Here is a 21056-nt window from a genome sequence, read left to right on the forward strand (position 1 = left end):
GGTGCACGACTTTATCCTGCGCCAGTGAAACTACAGAGACCATTCGACTCCATTCGTTGTTCGCTGCCATTTCGTTTTGTTATTTTTTGTCAGTTTTTCTGCCGATGCATTTACCGCGTAAAGTATAATATTTGCTTTTTTTTTTTTTTTTTAAATCGTGCACTGTTTTCATCAGATATTGAGCAGCAGGTGTCTTCAAGTACTTTGTTTGTTTTTTTTGCACTGGGTTAAAGATCCATGTGTGTTCTTGTTCTTGTTGATGTTGTGTAACTTTGCCGGTGGTACATGCTGTATTTTCTGACTTCCATGTTTGCTTAGCACTTAATTAATATGTACAAACAAAAAAACAAACACACACAACAAAACAAAAGCAGAAAAATAAACGAATAAACAAACTGAAGAACAATCTATTTCTATCATGTTGGTAATACAGTTTTTTCTCGATTGCTAAGACACATTATTTCTCGAAAGCTGCTTTTCCTTTTCTCTAAACTGCAATGGTGTAGTGATACTTGGGTATACTCAGTATACCCACTGAAAATGCATAAATACTTCAGTATACCCAGTACAACAAAACTATCTAATAAAGTAAATGTCAGTGGTTCTCAAAGTGGGAGGGTTGATAGGGTTCAAGGGGGTCCACAACTTTTTTTATTGACATTTTACCACATTTTCCTAGAATTTTTTAAACTTTTTAATTATTTTTTGACTTTTTATTTTATTTTATTTTTTTTAGAAATTTTACCACTTTCCCTAGGTTTTTTTTTTTTGAGAAATTTTACCAGTTTTTGCGTTATTGTTTGCCCCTTTTTTGAGAGAGAAATTGTACCACATTTTTCTACAATTTTTTTGCGAAATCTTACCACTTTTAAATTTTTTATTTTATTTTATTTTTTACTTTTTACTTTTTACCACGAGCCAGACTATATCACTAAAATGTCTAGTCTGGAAACGAGCGGTAGACCTCGGCTCAATCCAGGGGGCAGGATGAAGGCTGTCTTTCAAACTGCCTCTGCACCAATAGGGTAGCGCTACGACCAATCAGAGCAAAGAGCAGGATGACGTTAGCCTGACAAGCCAATTAAAATGTATGTCGTCCTCGCGTTAAGCCGCCCAACGACTCTCTAAACAGATAGAGCGCTGTGATTGGTGAACACAATCGGTGTTCGAGACTCAAAAAGTTCCTACGGCTCGTTTCTAGACCCGCCTACGGAGCAAATATTTTTGCTGCTGCTAGGGTGCAGCTAGATTTCTAGGCTAAATCTTACCACTTTATTCTAGAAATGTTTCAACTTTTTTTGAGAAATTGTACCACTTTTTTCCAGAAATTTCTATATAATCTTACACCTAATTTAAACATACATTGATTGTGTATTTCTGGTGTTTGCTTCAAAATTTTGTGTCAATTTTGGGTCCTTGATATAAAAAAGTTTGAGAACCACCAGCGATACAAGTATGAACAGTTTACCACCTAAAAAGCAGAATACCCACTACAAGAAATTAGACTACACCGCTGCTAAACTGTGAACTCAAACCCCAATTTTCTAGCTACATTCAGAAAACCTCACTCTTCTTGCAAAACCAAACATTCACCTCAAAACAGTTCAATCTGTTCCCAAAACTGAACTATGTTGTCAAATCGTGCCCCGAGTCAATCAACATTACACTACTGAGCAGTCACTAAACACAACATAGACAAATAGAAAACACAATGCTCAGCACATGAAGCTGTAGAAATATATGTCTATTGTTCACTTTGGGCTAAATGCTGTTGCAAAACAAAAAACCTGTAGCACCTCTCTCCTTCCCTTTCTTTCACCCTCCTCCCTCCCTCCCCACATCCATTTCATCCCCTTTTCCTTCCTTCTTCTTTTTTCTTCTCAGTTCATCCCTCCTTCCCTCCCTCATCCTCGCTTCCTTCACCCTGTCGTCTCTCATCTTCTCCTCTTCCTCTCCTCCTCCTCTCCCTCCATAAATGCATGTTGCAAAACAAAAAACCTGTGCATTTAGCACTTGTATATAGTACTGTAAAAAAAAATAAACAAATAAAAAGTACAAAAAACTGAAATCCTGTGCATTTTACATGTAGCACTTGTACAGTACAAAAACAAACAGAAATCGTGTGCATGTAGCACTTGTATGCAGTAAGCCTACGTAAAAATAAAGTACAAAAATATAGAAATGAGAAGTGCATACAGTAACTCAGCCACAGCATCATTTCTCTGTACTGGATCAGGCCACAGGACTTCATCCTGAACTGGATTATATTTGAAGAGTTCATTTGCAAAAGCAGATAACTCCGTTTTTTTTTTTTTTTAATTCAAAACAATTTTTAATTATCATTTACACCAGGTGATATCATTCAAACCAAAGTTGACTGGCTTCGACCAAGGAGATGAAACATAACAAAACAGACATAGCTCAAAAAAAATAAAGCTTTATTGAAAACAACACTATGCAAAGAATAATTCAAAAGCATCAGCTCATCTTTTTCAAAATGGCACTTATCTGCTTTTGCAAATGAACTCTTCATTTGTTCCCTCACATCATTAGCCACAAGTGTGATCAGTTTAGAGTTGTTGTGTTCAACCGGTGAAACTTGTGCTTTATTTGTGTTTGACTTTATGCAACACAGGTGCATCACAATGAAAATGTGTTGGTAAGTTGTGTCTAACCAGGTGGAAAGTGACCGGTTCAATCAGTGGGTTCAGACAACAGGGTTTAGTGTTTTAGCAACTGAGGAAAAACTGTAAAAGTGAGACAGATGTTTCCTGTGATAAACTGCAGGTGAAGTTGTGTGGATGAGACGGCTCCTCTGTCTGTCACTAGGTGGCGCCACAGCGTCTCACCGAGTCATGATCCAACCACCGGAGACCTGCAGCTTCCCAAATAGCCATAGATAGCTGGTCATTAATCTCCTATAAAGAGTTTAACCAGCCAGCGGTAAACCCAGGGCTGTACAGTGCGACATCTAAACATGCCTGCGCTAAGAATTAATTTATGTATAAATAAATTATTTTGTATGCACTAATTAAAGGGGCAGCGCTTTAAGAGACATTTTAGCTTTCATATTTTATAAGATATCATTTTTCAAAACCAAACAGAGAGACAGATTGTGCAGGTTTAACAGGAGCAAAAGCTGTGCAAACCTGAGTAAATCTGGACCCTAGTCTCATGCTAAAATTGACTATAAATTCACCTTTAAAGTTGGGTTTTTTTTTAATTTCTCGGGGGAGCATGCCCCCGGACCCCCCTAGGGGGTCGGTATCTTGTCACCTTTTTTACCCCTGATGAATTTGCACCCCTGATACACAAATAACACGTCAGTACACTGCAAAAACTCAAACTCTTACCAAGAATATTTGTCTTATTTCTAGTTAAAATGTAATTTCTAGTCAAAACAAATCTCATTATTCTAAAAATAAGACTCATAAAAAGTAGCTTGTTTTTAGACACTTTTTACTTCTTTCAAGCAGATTTTCACTTGAAATAAGTAGAAGAATCTGATAGTGGAGCAAGTTTTTCTTTTTTATTACAAGCACAAAAAAACTTGCTTTCACTGGCAGATTTTTCTACTTATTTCAATTGAAAATCTGTTTGAAACAAGTGAAAATTATCTAAAAACAAGTTCATTTTTAGATGACAAGTCTTATTTTAAGTGGAAAGAGATTAGTTTTGACAAACCATTTTAAATTTGTAGTGAAATTAGTGGATTAAAAACAAGAACAGTTGGAGGTAAAATAAGTTCTGATGATGAAAATGAGGTGAGCTTGCAGGTTCACAGTTTGAAAAACTAGATTTTTTTTTTTTTTCAGTTAAAAACTGAAAAACGTAACTGGAATATGAACTGAGTGAAGATCAATGTTCCTCCCAGACTCATAGTGAAGTAGAAAAGTACTGGAAAATGTAAATACTCAAGTAACTGAACCAGGAATATCTTCAGAAATAACATGCGTTTAAAGGGATAGTTCAACATTTTGGCAAATTGGCCCATTGCCATAATCCCTATAGTCACAGCAGTAGGTTCGTTACCTGTAATTGTCGGTGCAAGCTATTTTTAGAACGGCGGAGCAGAGCCGTGAGCTGCTCAGAGCTACACTACGGAGGCTCATTATGGGATTTCTTGGTTTCCCTCATCATCAAACTCATCAAATACACAATCCAACAACTCCACAACGCTCTGGTGGACAAGTTGTGACCTGCACATTCACCACGCTATGAGATAATAACACAACGTTACCAGACAGAGTTGTTGTAGAGGGAAATTCATGCAAAACCGCTGATGCACGTTGCCTTCAGGGACAGTTTTTCCCCCAACCTTTTCTTGAAATTTTTACCACTTTTTTCTATAATTTATAAAGTTTTTTTTACCACTCTTTTTTTATTATTTATTTTTTATTATTTTTTATTATTATTTTATTTATTTTTTTTTATTATTTATTTTACCCTTTAAAAAAAAATTAAAGACATTTTTACCACTTTTTTCTAGAATTTTTAATTTATTTATTTTTTCAGAATTTTTACCATTTGTTCTAGAAATGTTTAAATGTTTTTAGAGAAATTTTACCACTTTTTTTACAGAAATTTCTCTATAATATTTACAAAAATTCCCGCCATTGGCCCTAATTTGAACGTCGTACATTGACTAAAAATGTGACATTCTTCAGTCTCAGAACAAATGTTTGTGTATTTCTGGCATTTGCTTCAAAATTTTGTCCAATGGGGGTCCGTGGTCTAATTTGTGTCAATTTAGGTGTTATTGACGTAAAAACCTTTGAGAACCACTGTCTTAAAAGGAGCAAAAGCAGAAACACTAAAGTAGGCTACATTATGTTGAATATTTAGTGACTTTCCACCAATGGAAATAGACTCAGGCTAAAAAGTCTTTAGCTTTTGATCAGACAGTAGAATTAAAGGGACAACGAGGAGTTTTGTAAAAGCAAAGTGTTTTCACACTACATTTATGAGCCTCCGCACCGTGAAATTCTTTGACCGGGTCAAGACAGACTCATGTTTTCATTCATCAAGAATTAAAGTCAGAGGTTGGAAGACGATCACATACCGTCGTAGTTCCCACCATAAACGGAGATTCGGCGGCGTTATTCTCATGACTCCCCACCACTAATAATAACAAAATAACGATAGAGACAAAACAATATATTTATCGAAAATGGACCCATTAACAAGTGTAGGTAACGATTCATCCACATTAATATGAGACTTTTTTATAACCAAATAGAAACTCCTCATTGTCCCTTTAAAGGGATAGTTCAACATTTTGGCAAACTGGCCCATTGCCATAATCCCTATAGTCATAGCAGTAGGTTCGTTACCTTTAATTGTCGGTGCAAGCTATTTTTAGAACGGAGGAGCAGAGCCGTGAGCTGCTCAGAGCTACGCTACGGAGGCTCATTATGGGATTTCTTGGTTTCCCTCATCAAACTCATCAAATACACAATCCAACAACTCCACAACGCTCTGGTGGACAAGTTGTGAGCTGCACATTCACCACGCTATGAGATAATAACACAACGTTACCACACAGAGTTGTTGTAGAGGGAAATTCATGCAAAACCGCTGATGCACGTTGCCTTCAGGGACAGTTTTTCCCCCAACCTTTTCTTGAAATTTTTACCACTTTTTTCTATAATTTATAAAGTTTTTTTTACCACTCTTTTTTTATTATTTATTTTTTATTATTTTTTATTATTTATTTTTTTTATTTTTTTATTATTTATTTTACCCTTTAAAAAAAAATTAAAGACATTTTTACCACTTTTTTCTAGAATTTTTAATTTATTTTTTTTTTCAGAATTTTTACCATTTGTTCTAGAAATGTTTAAATGTTTTTAGAGAAATTGTACCACTTTTTTACAGAAATTTCTCTATAATATTTCCAAAAATTCACGCCATTGGCCCTAATTTGAACGTCGTACATTGACTAAAAATGTAACATTCTTCAGTCTCAGAACAAATGTTTGTGTATTTCTGGCATTTGCTTCAAAATTTTGTCCAATGGGGGTCCGTGGTCTAATTTGTGTCAATTTAGGTGTTATTGACGTAAAAACCTTTGAGAACCACTGTCTTAAAAGGAGCAAAAGCAGAAACACTAAAGTAGGCTACATTATGTTGAGTATTTAGTGACTTTCCACCAATGGAAATAGACTCAGGCTAAAAAGTCTTTAGCTTTTGATCACAGACAGTAGAATTAAAGGGACAACGAGGAGTTTTGGAAAAGCGAAGTGTTCTCACTACATTCATGAGCCTCCGCGCACCGTGAAATTCTTTGACCGGCGCAAGACAGACTCATGTTTTCATTCATCAAGAATTAAAGTCAGAGGTTGGAAGACGATCACATACCGTCGTAGTTCCCACCATAAACGGAGATTCGGCGGCGTTATTCTCATGACTCGCCACGAAACCGAAAGTAAAGAAACGCTGGTCGGCTCGCCCAGCATTTCCACCACCACTAATAATAACAAAATAACCATAGAGACAAAACCATATATTTATCTAAAATGGGCCCATTAACAAGTGGTAACGTAGATTCATCCACATTAACATGAGACTTTTTTATAACCAAATAGAAACTCCTCGTTGTCCCTTTAAGGGAATTGTTGAACATGGTTTTAAACAGCTGATATTTCATGTTATTAACAGTCTAATGATGATGATAATAATAATAATAAACGTTATTTGCTCCGTTCTTGCTTCTCTCAGCCTGGAGCAGCTGCAGAGAAACTAATCAGCTTTGTCGCTGTCGCTGCAGCGTTTCAAACCCCAGTGATATGATGGCAGATTTCTCCTGGTTGGACGTGTTCTGTTCTCGTTCTGCCAGCAGAGAGAGAAGCAGCGTGAGGCCGAGCGCCGACTCAGTGCCGACTGCTGCATTCAGCGTCTGACTGCAGCTCGGCTCAGCTCAGCTCGGGGCCGATGGACGAGCTCTTAAATTGCATAATCTGCACATTGGTATGAGAGACAGGCGGCGGCGGCGAGGCCACTTTAGACGGCTGTGAGTGGGAGTGGGCTGCTGCTGTGATGAGGAGAGTTGTCAGGTGAGTCACCGGCAGCACCGCCAGGACCTGAGAGCCGCTGCTGCTGCAGATGATGATGATGAGGATGATGATGAGGATGATGATGACTGCCCACTTAGACTGCGCTCAGAGAAAAACCAAGAAATTCACTTTGAGACGCCCACAGGACTCAAAAACGCTCAAAGACAGGGAGGACGAATGAGACTCACAATCCTCAGCTCTCACCTGAGCTGTGTGAAAATATGTGCCGAGGCCTGAAGAGACAACACGAAGACGAAGAAAAAGCTGCAAAAACTCAAAATCTTTCCAAGAATATTTGTCTTATTTCTTGTCAAAATGTCTCATTTCTAGTCAAAACTAATCTCTTTCCACTTTAACTAAGACGCATCACCTAAAAATGAACTTGTTTTTAGATCATTTCCACTTGTTTCAAACAAATTTTCACTTGAAATAAGTAGAAAAATCTGCCAGTAAAAGATGAGATACGATACGATACGATACGATACGATGCGATGCGATGCGATGCGATACGATACGATGAGATATATGATACGATACGATGCGATACGATGCGATGCGATGCGATGCGATGCGATGCGATACGATGAGATATATGATACGATACGATACGATGCGATGCGATGCGATGCGATACGATACGATACGATACGATGAGATATATGATACGATACGATACAATGTGATGAGATGCGATACGATGACATACAATATGATACGATACAATATTATACGATGACATACAATACGATGAGATACGATATGATGACATACGATACAATATGATGAGACGCCCACAGGACTCAAAAACGCTCAAAGATAGGGAGGACAAATGAGACTCACAATCCTCAGCTCTCACCTGAGCTGTGTGAAAATATGTGCCGAGGCCTGAAGAGACGACGAAGAAGAAGCTCAGTGCACTGCAAAAACAGAAAATCTTTCCAAGAATATTTGTCTTATTTCTTCTCAAAATGTCTCATTTCTCGTCAAAACTAATCTCTTTCCACTTAAAACAAGACTCACCTAAAAATGAACTTGTTTTTAGATCATTTTTACTTGTTTCAAACAAATTTTCTCTTGAAATAAGTAGAAAAATCTGCTAGTGAAAGCAAGTTTTTTGTGCTTGTAATAAGAAAGAAAAACTTGCTCTACTTATTTCGAGTGAAAACAGGCTTGAAATAAGTAGAAAATGTCTAAAAACAAGCTACTTTTTATGTTTTGAGTCTTATTTTAGGTATAATGAGATTTTTTTTTAGTAGAAGTGACATTTTTGACTAGAAATAAGACAAATACTCTTGGTAAGATTTTGAGTTTTTGCTCAGTGTGTTTAAAAGACGATGGAGGAAAGTCAAATATGCAGCTTATGGGGAGAAACTGCAGTGTGTGGAGGGTTTCTCAGAAATCCACAGCAGTGATTTGTGTGTGTGTGGTTGTATTTGTCAGCCTGTGTGTGTGTGTGTGGGTAGTTCTAGCAGCAGAACGGGCCTGCGTGTCTCTCAGTTGGATCCAGAGCAACAGGGGAGAGGATCTGTGCCTCTGCTGTTTCTGACACATGTGACATATGACTGTACAGAGTGTGATACTGAAGCAAACTCACTTCATCATCACGTGACTGTGAGTATGGCAGAGAGAGAGATACCATACCATACCATATGATACGATACAATACGATGAGATACAATATGACGAGATATGATACGATTCAATGAGATATGATACGATGAGATATAATACGGGAAGATATGATACGATGAGATATGATACGATGAGATATGATACGATGAGATATGATATGATGAGATATGATACGATGAGATACGATACGATACAATGAGATACAATACAATGAGATATGATACGATGAGATATGATATGATGAGATATGATACGATATGATACGATGAGATATGATATGATGAGATACGATACGATATGATACGATGAGATACGATATGATATGATAAGATGAGATACGATGAGATATGATATGATGAGATACGATACGATATGATACGATGAGATACGATATGATATGATAAGATGAGATACGATGAGATATGATATGATGAGATACGATATGATACGATGAGATACGATACGATGAGATACGATACGATGAGATACGATACGATGAGATACGATGAGATACGATACGATATGATATGATAAGATGAGATACGATACGATGAGATACGATACGATGAGATATGATACGATGAGATATGATACGATGAGATATGATATGATGAGATATGATACGATACAATGAGATATGATACGATGAGATATGATACGATACAATGAGATATGATACGATGAGATACGATACGATACAATGAGATACAATACAATGAGATATGATACGATGAGATATGATATGATGAGATATGATACGATATGATACGATGAGATATGATATGATGAGATACGATACGATATGATACGATGAGATATGATACGATGAGATATGATATGATGAGATACGATACGATATGATACGATGAGATATGATACGATGAGATATGATACGATGAGATACGATATGATATGATAAGATGAGATACGATGAGATATGATATGATGAGATACGATATGATACGATGAGATACGATACGATGAGATACGATACGATGAGATACGATACGATGAGATACGATGAGATACGATACGATATGATATGATAAGATGAGATACGATACGATGAGATACGATACGATGAGATATGATACAATGAGATATGATAAGATGAGATACGATACGATGAGATATGATATGATAAGATGAGATACGATACGATGAGATACGATACGATGAGATATGATATGATAAGATGAGATACGATACGATGAGATACGATACGATGAGATATGATATGATAAGATGAGACACGATACGATGAGATACGATACGATGAGATATGATACAATGAGATATGATAAGATGAGATACGATACGATGAGATACGATACGATGAGATACGATACGATGAGATATGATATGATAAGATGAGATACGATACGATACGATGAGATACGATACGATATGATACGATACGATATGATGAGATATTATACAATGAGATACGATATGTAAGGGATAATGCCCGACGAGGTGTCCATTATCAGAAATTAATGGACGACACGGAGGCGTGAACCGTCCTCCGCTTCGCGTCGGACGGTTGCTTCCGCGAAGTCCATTAATCTCTGATAATCGGACACCTCGAAGGGCATTATCCCGCTTATACCATGGTCACTTACGAGATAAATACATATTAAATCAATTACTTGTAATTTAATGTTGTTTTTACCGTTAAAATGTTGTTTTTACCGTTAAAATCATACGTCTTTAAGCGGCTGAGCCGAGCGGACTATTTAATAACTCTCGTCGGCGATAAAAGAAAAAAAAGAGGGACCCGCTGTGACCGCAGCGTAACGTTACAGCCAGTGACTCTGCCACAGCCTGATAGTTGATCAGTAAAGGGAGGTGAGGTGACGGCTTAAATGTTACGTGACACAAAGTATTATTTCAGACGGCCAGTGCACTTCTTACCGCTTGTGTGTTTACAGACTCCAGTGCCGTGATGCGCTGAAAAAAAGTTGTTTTGGTCCGAGTGTCCGTTGCCGTGGTTACCAACAAGCGTTTGAGCCAGCGCAGTAATATTTAGAACGTAATCAGGCTATTTTACCGGAACATCTTTATAGGTGTCCATTATCACTTTTTAATGGACACCCCGCAGCCAATCAGAATCGAGGATTCACCCAGACCATGGTATAAAAAGAGATACGTCACGATGACATACAATATGATACGATGAGATACAATATAATCAGATACATCACGATGACATACAATATGATACGATGAGATACAATATAATCAGATACATCACGATGACATACAATATGATACGATGAGATACAATATGATACGATGAGATACAATATGATACGATGAGATATGATACGATATGATACGATGACATACAATATGATACGATGACATACAATATGATACGATGAGGTACAATATGATACGATGAGATACGATATGATATGATGAGATATTATACAATGAGATACGATATAATGAGATACGTCACGATGACATACAATATGATACGATGAGATACAATATGATACGATGAGATATGATACGATGAGATATGACATGCTACGATACGATGAGATTATAGGTTCTACAGGTTCTAACAGTGGCACTCTTTGTATTTGACATCAAATAATGAATTCTGTGATATACTTTGAGAAGTTTAAGGTGTTGCTGTTTGTAGAGGACAAGTGATAATGTGAAAGCTCTACCATGAACCCTCTGCAAGCTACAGGAGCTGAGACAAGAAGTGTTACAACCAACCATTTTATTTTATTTATAGTCTCTCCTACAAGTGTTGTTATGATATGAAAACATGACGTCTCTACTTCCTGAGTCTTCACCAACATCTCTGGATTATCTGTCGTCTGGTTTGTTGTTGTGTTGTGTGTTTTGAAGGTTTTGTTGCTTTATTGATGCAGTTTAGTGCTGAGAAATAATATATATGCTAATGTTATAATCTGACAACAGTGAGAGCTGAGTGTCGACAACAACCTGCATCAGATTCTCATGCAGCTGCCTCTGGAGTTTCACTGTGAGATATAGTAAGATCTAAGGCAAGGCATCTTTATTTATATAGCGCATTTCATACCAAGGCAATTCAATGTGCTTTACATAAAGACAAAACATAAAAAAAAGAAGAAGAAGCATAAGACAGAATAAAAACAAACAAAACACTAAAAACAGAGTTAAAAGCAAGAGCAAATAAAAGTAAAATGAAAGAAAATAGATAAAGTTTTAAGTTCTCAGCTATAAGCACGTGAAAAGAAGTCCATTCAAAGCTGAATTCAGTCCCTGATTAATTAATTAAACCCACATTAAGTCGTGTGTAAAAACATTTTCCAGAAGATTATTCTGCCGAACAAAAAACCCCAAAAAACAAGAAAGAACTGCGCTCCATTAGAGAAGAGAAAGAGAGAAACGAATCCTCTAATGATCAATCTGATCGGTTACATTTATTTAAACCGTCTGTAAAAACCCAGTCAGCATCATGACACGTCGCCCGTGGCTCTAATCCATTTAGAAACATTTCTACACAATGTTCTGGTGTGAGAGCAGCTCGGGGTGTGTGTGTCTCTCTCTCTGTGTGTGTGTGTGTGTGTGTGTGTGTGTGTGTGTGTGTGTGTGTGTGTGTGTGTGTGTGTGTGTGTGTGTGTGTGTGTGTGTGTGTGTGTGTGTGTCCCTGCTTGTCCAGCTGGTGGCAGTTATGTAATCAGTATTGCAGTGATGTAAGACAGTCAGTCAGTAATTAATGACCAAGTGCAGATATAAAGGACGGTGAGAAGAAGCTCCGGTCACGGCAAAGAAAGGGTTAATTTATCACTTTACTCAGAGTGGAGGGAGGAGGAAGAGGAGAGATGGAGGAGGAGAGGAGGAGGAGGAGGAAAGAGGGAGGAGAGGAGGAGGAGGAGGAGAGAGGGAGGAGAGGAGGAGGAGGAGGGAGAGGAGGAGGAGGAGGAGGAGAAGGATAGGGAGGTAGAAGAGGAGGAGGAAGAGGGAGGAGGAAAGAAGTGGAGGAGGAAGAGGAAGGAAAGGGAGAGGAGGAGGAGGAAGAGGGAGGTAGACGAGGAGGACGAAAGGGAGGAGTAGGAGGGGAGAGGAGGAGGAGGGAGAAGAGGAGGAGAGGGAGAGGAGGAGGAAAGAGGAGGAGTAGGAAGAGAGGGAGAAAGAAGAGGAGGAAGAAAAGGAGGAGAAGGAAGAGGAAGAAGAGGAAGGTAGATGAGGAGGAAGAAAGGGAGGAGAGGAGGAGGAAAGAGAGAGGAAGAAGAGGAGGAGGGACGAAGAGGGAGAGGAAAGGGAGAGGGCAGAAGGAGGAGGAGGAAGAAAGAGGGAGGAAGAGGAGGAGAGAGGAGGAGGAAAGAAAGAGGGAGGAGGAGAAAAAGGATGTAACACATGTCTATAATATAAAAGCACATTAATAAAAGTTTATGTTGAATGTTTCACTGGCGTCTGTACTTTCTGGTTTCATGTCTTTCATGTCTTACAGCTCCACTGTGATAAAAACTGAACATTAATTTTCCCTTCGACAGTGAGGATCATCTGGTTGTAGTTTTAGTTCTCTGCTTTAACCTGCTGCTCCGTTATATTTGTTCTATTTAAAGACAAGACGTCTTTGATTAATATTCAGAGATGTAAATGTTCAGACGAGATCAGTGTGGAGCTGCAGGCTGCTGCTGCTCGTCGTCATGGAGGAGAAGAAAGGTTTCCATGTAAAATGTAAGAAAACAAAACATGAACATGAACGTTAGTACGGTGGTTCTCAAAGGTTTTTACATCAACGACCTCTAAATTGACACAGATTAGACCACGGACCCCCATTGGACAACATTTTGAAGCAAATGCCAGAAATACACAAATATTTGTTCTGAGACTGAGGAATGTTATATCTTTAGTCAATATACAACGTCCAAATTAGGGCCAATGGTGTGAAATTTTGGAAATATTATAGGCCTAGAAACATTTCTGTAAAAAAAGTGATACATTTTCTCTAAAAACATGTAAACATTTCTAGAACAAGTGGTAAAAATTCTGAAAAAAAAAAAATTAAAAGTGATAGAGAAAAAAAAGTTTAAAAAAAAAAAAAAGATTTCCAGAGAAAAGTGGTAAAATTTCTCAAAAACAATTCTAGAAAAAGTGGTACAATTTCTCTAAAAACATTTGAACATTTCTAGAACAAGTGGTAAAAATTCTGAAAAAAATAAAAAATAAAAAGTGATAGAGAGAAAAAAGTGGTACAATTTCTCTAAAAACATTTGAACATGTGGTAAAAATTCTGAAAAAAAAAAAATGTAAAAAGTGATAAAGAGAAAAAAGTTGAAAATAAATAAATAAATTTAAAAAAAATTCCAGAGAAAAGTGGTAAAATTTCTCAAAAAAAAGTTTTTTAAAAGTCTAGAAAAAGTGGTAAACATTTCTTTTTTAAGGGGGGGGGGGGAGTAAAAAATTCTCAAAAAACTTTATAAATTCTAGAAAAAAGTGGTAAAAATGTCAAGAAAAAGTTGGGGACCCCCTTTAACCCTCTCAAGGACCCCTGGGGGTCCCTGGACCCCACGTTGAGAACCACTGCTTTAATACAACTATTTGAATTGTCTGTAAGTTATTAAATCACATCACAGAAACCAAAGTGAGACAGAGACATTTGTGGTTAAAAAACAAAAGATGTGACTGCAGCGGTGGTGATCTTGACCGGTCTGGAGTCTATTTCTCATTTTATATTTCCTAGTTCCATTCCTGCAACACAGACTGAGATGCATCGTACACTACACACTGCAAAAACTCAAAATCTTTCCAAGAATATTTGTCTTATTTCTCGTCAAAATGTCTCATTTCTAGTCAAAACTAATCTCTTTCCACTTAAAATAAGACTCATCACCTAAAAATTAACTTGTTTTTAGATCATTTTCACTTGTTTCAAACAAATTTTCACTTGAAATAAGTAGAAAAATCTGCCAGTGAAAGAAAGTTTTTTGTGCTTGTAATAAGAAAGAAAAACTTGCAGTCGAAAGCTGTCATAAACACAGAAATATCAACTCTTGACTTGCTTGAAGTAAATAAACTTCTGGGTGCATGTTTGAGTCGCCATCTGACGCTGTCTGTGGCTTTGAGGGATGGAAACAGTCTACACTGTAAAAACTCAAAATCTTACCACGAATATTTGTCTTATTTCTAGTCAAAATGTCTCAATTTTAATCAGAAAAAATCTCTTTCTTTAAAATAAGACTTGTCACCTAAAAATCGACTTGTTTTTAGATCATTTTCACTTGTTTCAAACAAAATTTCACTTGAAATCAGTATAAAAATCTGCCAGTAAAAGCAAGTTTTTTGTGCTTGTAATAAGAAAGAAAAACTTGCTCCACTATCAGATTTTCTACTTATTTCAAGTGAAAATCTGCTTGAAAGAAGTAAAAAGTGTCTAAAAACAAGCTGCTTTTTATGTGATGAGTCTTATTTTAGGTTTAATGAGATTTAAGGTCTTGACTACAACACTGACACTCACTGATGCGCTACAGTCATGTACAGTAGGATATATGGATGTCTTTCTTCTGCCCTGATGTGTTGACGTCAGTAAACGACGTGCGGCCTGAGGAGGAGGAGGAGGAGGAGGAGGAGGAGGAGGACTGAGGACTCGTCCACGTTCCAGTGGAGATAAAGCAGATATAATCAGGCTAACGAGCCGCCCTCAGCAGAGACTCCACTGTCTTTACATGGCTGACCTGAGCCGAGCCGCTTCATCATTCACTTACACAGCACGAGACAAGACGTCAGCCCACACCATCTGATCCACAGCCGCCACTGGAAAGGCTCCATATAATATAATATAATATAATATAATATAATATAATATAATATAATATAATATAATATAATATAATATAATAATATAACATAACATAATATAATATAAGGGGAGACACTACAGGTGAATAGGGGGAAAAATTTAACTAACAGATATCACCATGAAACTTCCCATGTTTATCACTCACATTAAGACAAATATTTTTTGTATTACAAGTTTTGTCAAATTTTATGTTTAAATATGTAAATGAGTCAAAATCCAATGAAATATGCGCTAATTAGCATACATTTCCAGAACTGAAATCTGAACAATGGACAAAGCTACTTTCAAAATTCTTGTTTTATTTTGTTGACATATTAGAGTCAGAAGTTTTTACAGAGGAGGATTTTGGATATCTCTTTTTATCACTCTGTAAATGAGAAAATACTGTCACCAGCCATAAAAAAATCAAGTTTCTCCATGTTTTTAGTAATAAAATGTAAATACATAGTCGTCAACAATCAACAATCAGTAATCAACAATCCCCTCTGTAAAAACCTTCAGAATATAGAAAGGGATCAAAGTGGAAGGTTTGGTGTCTGTAAGTGCTGCTGAAGTGGAGATTTCTAGCTCAGAGTCTGAGTCTGAAAAACTCTTTCTGAGAAAACGGCCTTTAAAGACTTGGACTGTAAAATTACATAGATTGTTATTGTAAATCCTACTTTTACGATTGGTTGCGGATACGGAGGAAATGACAATTAGGAGTCTACATAATTGTTCAGGAGAGAGAGAGCTTTACAATGACACCTGACATGACATGGGTCAGACTAACTTCTGGTGAATTTAGGAGAAAACTACTGACGAAAGAGACAAAATGAAGTAAAATAAAAACCTTAATGTGGATTTTCTTCCATTTCTTTCGACTTTTCTTTGAAAGAAAACGTGTTAAGGAAGAAAAATAGCCCCAAATCTCAAAATTGATCAGTGCATGAATGAAAAAACTGTGTTTTTGCCTGTAATGTCTCGCCATAATATAATATAACACACTGAAGAGTCGCCGGCACGTGTGTGTTCATGTGACTGTGTACAGATGTGTATGTACCTTTAACATAGGAGCTGCAGGCCTTTATTTCAGCAGAAAGAGCAGAGTAAGAAGAACACACACGCACACACACACACACACACACACACACACGCTACACTGACACTGCGCTGTCTGCTGGCGGCTGCGGCCCGGGCCGAATCGAGGCCCTGCTCTCTGCAACACCAGATGTAGGTCGCTGAGTGCTGCAGGGGGTTGGGGGATGTGTGTGTGTCTGTGTGTGTGTGTGTGTGTGTGTGTGTGTGTGTGTGTGTGGAGGTTGTAGTGTTTTTGTGCGTGTGCACTCAGAAGGAGGGGAGATGGAGTTATGATTGTGGAGGGTGAGTTCATCATCAAGGACATGGCCTGCAGCGCTGCGTCTCCATCGCTGTCACATCGCATCGCCACAAACAGGCCACATGAAGCCTGACAGCCTGTGTGTGTGTGTGTGTGTGTGTGTGTGTGTGTGTGTGTGTGTGTGTGTGTGTGTGTTCGCTCTCTGCTCCCTCACTGTGCCACCGCTCGCCCATTGTTTTGCTTTGGCTCACACTCTCCAAGTCTCAATGTGCAGCATCATCAGCTGATGAGTGAAGACGTATAGTACACTGCAAAAACTCAGAATCTTTCCAAGAATATTTGTCTTATTTCTTGTCAAAATGTCTCATTTCTAGTCAAAACTAATCTCTTTCCACTTAAAATAAGACTCATCACCTAAAAATTAACTTGTTTTTAGATCATTTTCACTTGTTTCAAACTCATTTTCACTTGAAATAAGTAGAAAAATCTGCCAGTGAAAGCAGGTTTTGTGTGCTTGTAATAAGAAAGAAAAACTTGCTCCACTATCAGATTTTTCTACTTATTTCAAATGAAAATCAGCTTGAAAGAAGTAAAAAGTGTATAAAAACAAGCTACTTTTTAATGCGATGAGTCTTATTTGAAGTATAATGAGATTAGTTTTTACTAGAAATGACATTTTGACTAGAAATAAGACAAATATTCTTGGTAAGATATTTGAGTTTTTGCAGTGTAGTGATAATCAGAGGATTTGAGGCGTTGAGCAGCTCCTCTGTAGTAAAACTGAATCCTGACCTTGTTTTTGTTTTTTTCTTTTCTGAATGTGTCTCCAATAATGAAAAAATAATTCACTCATTCTGAAATCCAAATCCTTCCTTAATGAGATAATAACTGCAGCCAACGAGTGGACGCTGTGTGGAGGCTAATGGAGCAGATGATGGAGTCGACCTCTGGATTCAACTTCTCACAGCCTGTGAAGAGCAACTGGTTTTTATCTGAAACTGTTTTAGCAGAGTGAAAAAAGGCGACAAAACAAAGAGAGAGAGATAATTAACAGATGTGTTAGAAACTCTGTGAGGACAGTAGGAAGGAAAAGGACTTCATTTTTGTGTAGAACTTATTTTATTTTTAAGCAAATTTCACATTCATAAAAAAAAATGGATCGACTCCAAACCAAGTTTCACACACTTTTTTGCACAAACTGTTTCAGTAGCACCACTATTTTGGTTCATTTTTATTGAATTAACAAACATCTTTAATTGTTAATAAAGCAATTAAAAGAAAGAAAGAAAGAAACTCTTTGAAGCTTCACCCAGCCTAACGTTAACATGCTAACACACTGCAGCTGTTGATGTAAAGACCCATCATGTAAATATAATGTCACACATCTCTCTCTCATATAGTGACATATATGTCTGTAGCATATTAATATTATATGTTACAGTATGTATGTATAATACATACTTTGACACCATTTATTTATACATACAACATATAGTTGTTTTTCAATGTGTGTGTGTAATGTAGGCTATATACATAAAACACACTTAGAGAGTATTATATGAATAAGTTAAATACAAATGTATATGTGTTACGTACATCTGTACCAAAGCCCATCACCATGTTAACAATTTAAGACAGGCATTCATGTTTTAAATGTATATATATGTATATGTATGTATGTATGTATATGTATATGTGTTATTATTGTCATCATTATATAAAAGTTATTGCCACTTACAATGCCATATGAAACTCATCAAGTAGATCTTTTCCATAATGTATAAATTCTATAATTTTTTTTATTGGAAGCCTGTATGGGTGCACGCTAAACTTTGATCTGAAGGAAAACTCCTAAATTTCATGTTATAATAAAAATTGGATAAAGTCCATTAAAATGCTGATCGAGGCCTTTGAGTCTGACCCCAGACATGAGGACGAGGCGTTTGAGGACACGTCGTTGCCTCCGGTGAAGTGGAGTTTGTGTCTTGGTCAGTGATCTCAGCTGTTGATGCTTTTTTCCACGTCGCCGATGTGCAACAGTTAAACTGAGATGTTTCTCTCTCTCTCTCTCTGTGAAGACGCTCGAGCTTCTCTAATCTAAACTGATTAAACAGTGGCGATAGCAGCCTTCCCTTCCCTGCAATGTGCCAGTTTCAGCACATCCACTCACCCCCTTCCCTCCCTCAACTCCCCCCTTATCATCACAGCTGATTGCACTGCTGAAGCCCAAATGAACTGTTAACCCCGTCTTCACCAACGGCTGTAAATAGAAACCACAGAGCGGCGTTCATCAGAGTTTCTTCTTGTGCTGTGGATTCGTGCAGGCGACGTGTCCAGAAAATATAAAAGTCAAAGTGTTTGTGTCATGTTTAAAAATCTGCTGTGAAGCGACTGAGACTCACGAGCGCTGACACGTCTTTAGGCGATGAGCTGCATATGTCACAGCCAGTGATGCATGCAGTGATAATGTATTAATCATGCACATCAATATTTCAGTTGCTTCTCAGAATGAGAACTATTGGTCTTCTGAGCCGTTTACTGGGAACGCTGACACACACATACACTCACACACACTCACTCACACACGCTACAGTTGTTCAGGCCAGATATTGACCCATTAGACTGATACAGTGAGACAGTCCAACTACTGAAATGTGCCAGGAATCTTTCAAACTAACACACTCAGATCTTCTATGGAATAATTTGTTGATCTAAAATCAACACGACCTTTGATTGTTGTCGTTCAGAGTTTGTTTTTGTTTTACTATCAGTCCAAAAACCTGTTGTAATAGATTATAGATCATGGAGGAGGATAGCTGACGAAACAGGAAGTGATTATTTTGGGCGTATCAATTTGTACAAAGGAAAAAAAGTTGTGAAGGCTTTTCATTTAATGTTTGAATAGATTATAAATAGATAGATAGATTATAAAACACTCATGATATCAGACAGATACAGTGAGGCAGTCAAACTACTGAAATGGAATAATTTGAACCTTTTCAAACGTCTACTGCTCTGTCATACTTTCACCTAGAGACTCCATTTAAACTTTAAAATGTAGCTACAAGTCTCACCTACTGATCTGGTTCTCTATGTTTTGAAAAGATTTATAGTTTTTGATCAATCACTGTTCAATGATCATGATCATTTTAGGAGAAGTGTTGAGATTATAATGGGTGTGTATTGTGCGGAATGTTCCAGCTAGAGTGGGTGACATCATCAGCTAGAGTGGGAGAAGTTGTCTGAAATTGTCTGAAACTTTTCTCTTTCCACACTGCTCCCAGGCACAAATTACACTCTACACTCATGATTTTTTTCACATTTATAGACAAACTTGTCCTCTCTCTAACAATGTGCTCAACAAAGCAGAGAGACTTACGGAATTTAAACTGTGAGCCTCTCAGTGCAGCCAGGTCCCTCCCTGCTCCTCATTGACTCTAATACAAAGATTTTCTGAGAGAAGCAGAAGGGACCCCTGTTTATAACTTGCAAGTGTTTCTAAAATATTTACTGTAGAAACACCAAAATCATATCAAAGCGTTCAGGAAGTCCTTACGACGACCACGGTCTGCTTCTTTTTCTGATAGGAGCTATTGTTTTGTCAGAATAAGCCCAAATGTGAGACCAGCGCAGAGGCAGAAAATCACACTCTTTTCTCAACGTTTCTGTCTGCCTCAGACTGGGGGGCCGGGGCCTCTATCGTCGTAGCAACCACCTCAAGTTGCCGTGGTAACCTCTGAACCACTCCTCTGATTGGCTCAGAGTCCTGTCAACAGACATTTAGATCAAGGCTCTGTCAAACAACCACACACACAGGTAACTCTGTGTGATAACCAGTGTTCGGCACGTTACTTTGAAAAAGTAATTATAGTTTTTCCCCCAAATGTAATTGAGTGAGTAAATGAGTTACTACATGATAAAAGTAATTAATTACAAGGAAAGTAGGCTAACTATTTTTTTCAATAAAATGCTCAAATGTGTCAAATTACTTGGACTTCCCTCACTAGCCCGTTTATCTAACTACTGCACTAACCGACTCACTCAGTATTCCTCCACACACTGTATCACTCCGCCTCTTCCCCACACTGCTGATCTAAACAGCTGATAGGCGGAGTGATATAGCACGTCGTGGTGCAGCCTGTCTGTGTGGAGGGATACTGAGTGAGAACTAGTGAGTTGGCTTGTTCCAGATAAATAGCTTTTTCTGAACTGAAAAATAATGTGTACTGTATATAACGGCCTACAC

This window comes from Trachurus japonicus, chromosome 3 (assembly GCF_045865225.1).
Source record: "Trachurus japonicus isolate A0001 chromosome 3, Traja_1.0".
In the NCBI taxonomy this organism is placed as follows: Eukaryota; Metazoa; Chordata; class Actinopteri; order Carangiformes; family Carangidae; genus Trachurus; species Trachurus japonicus.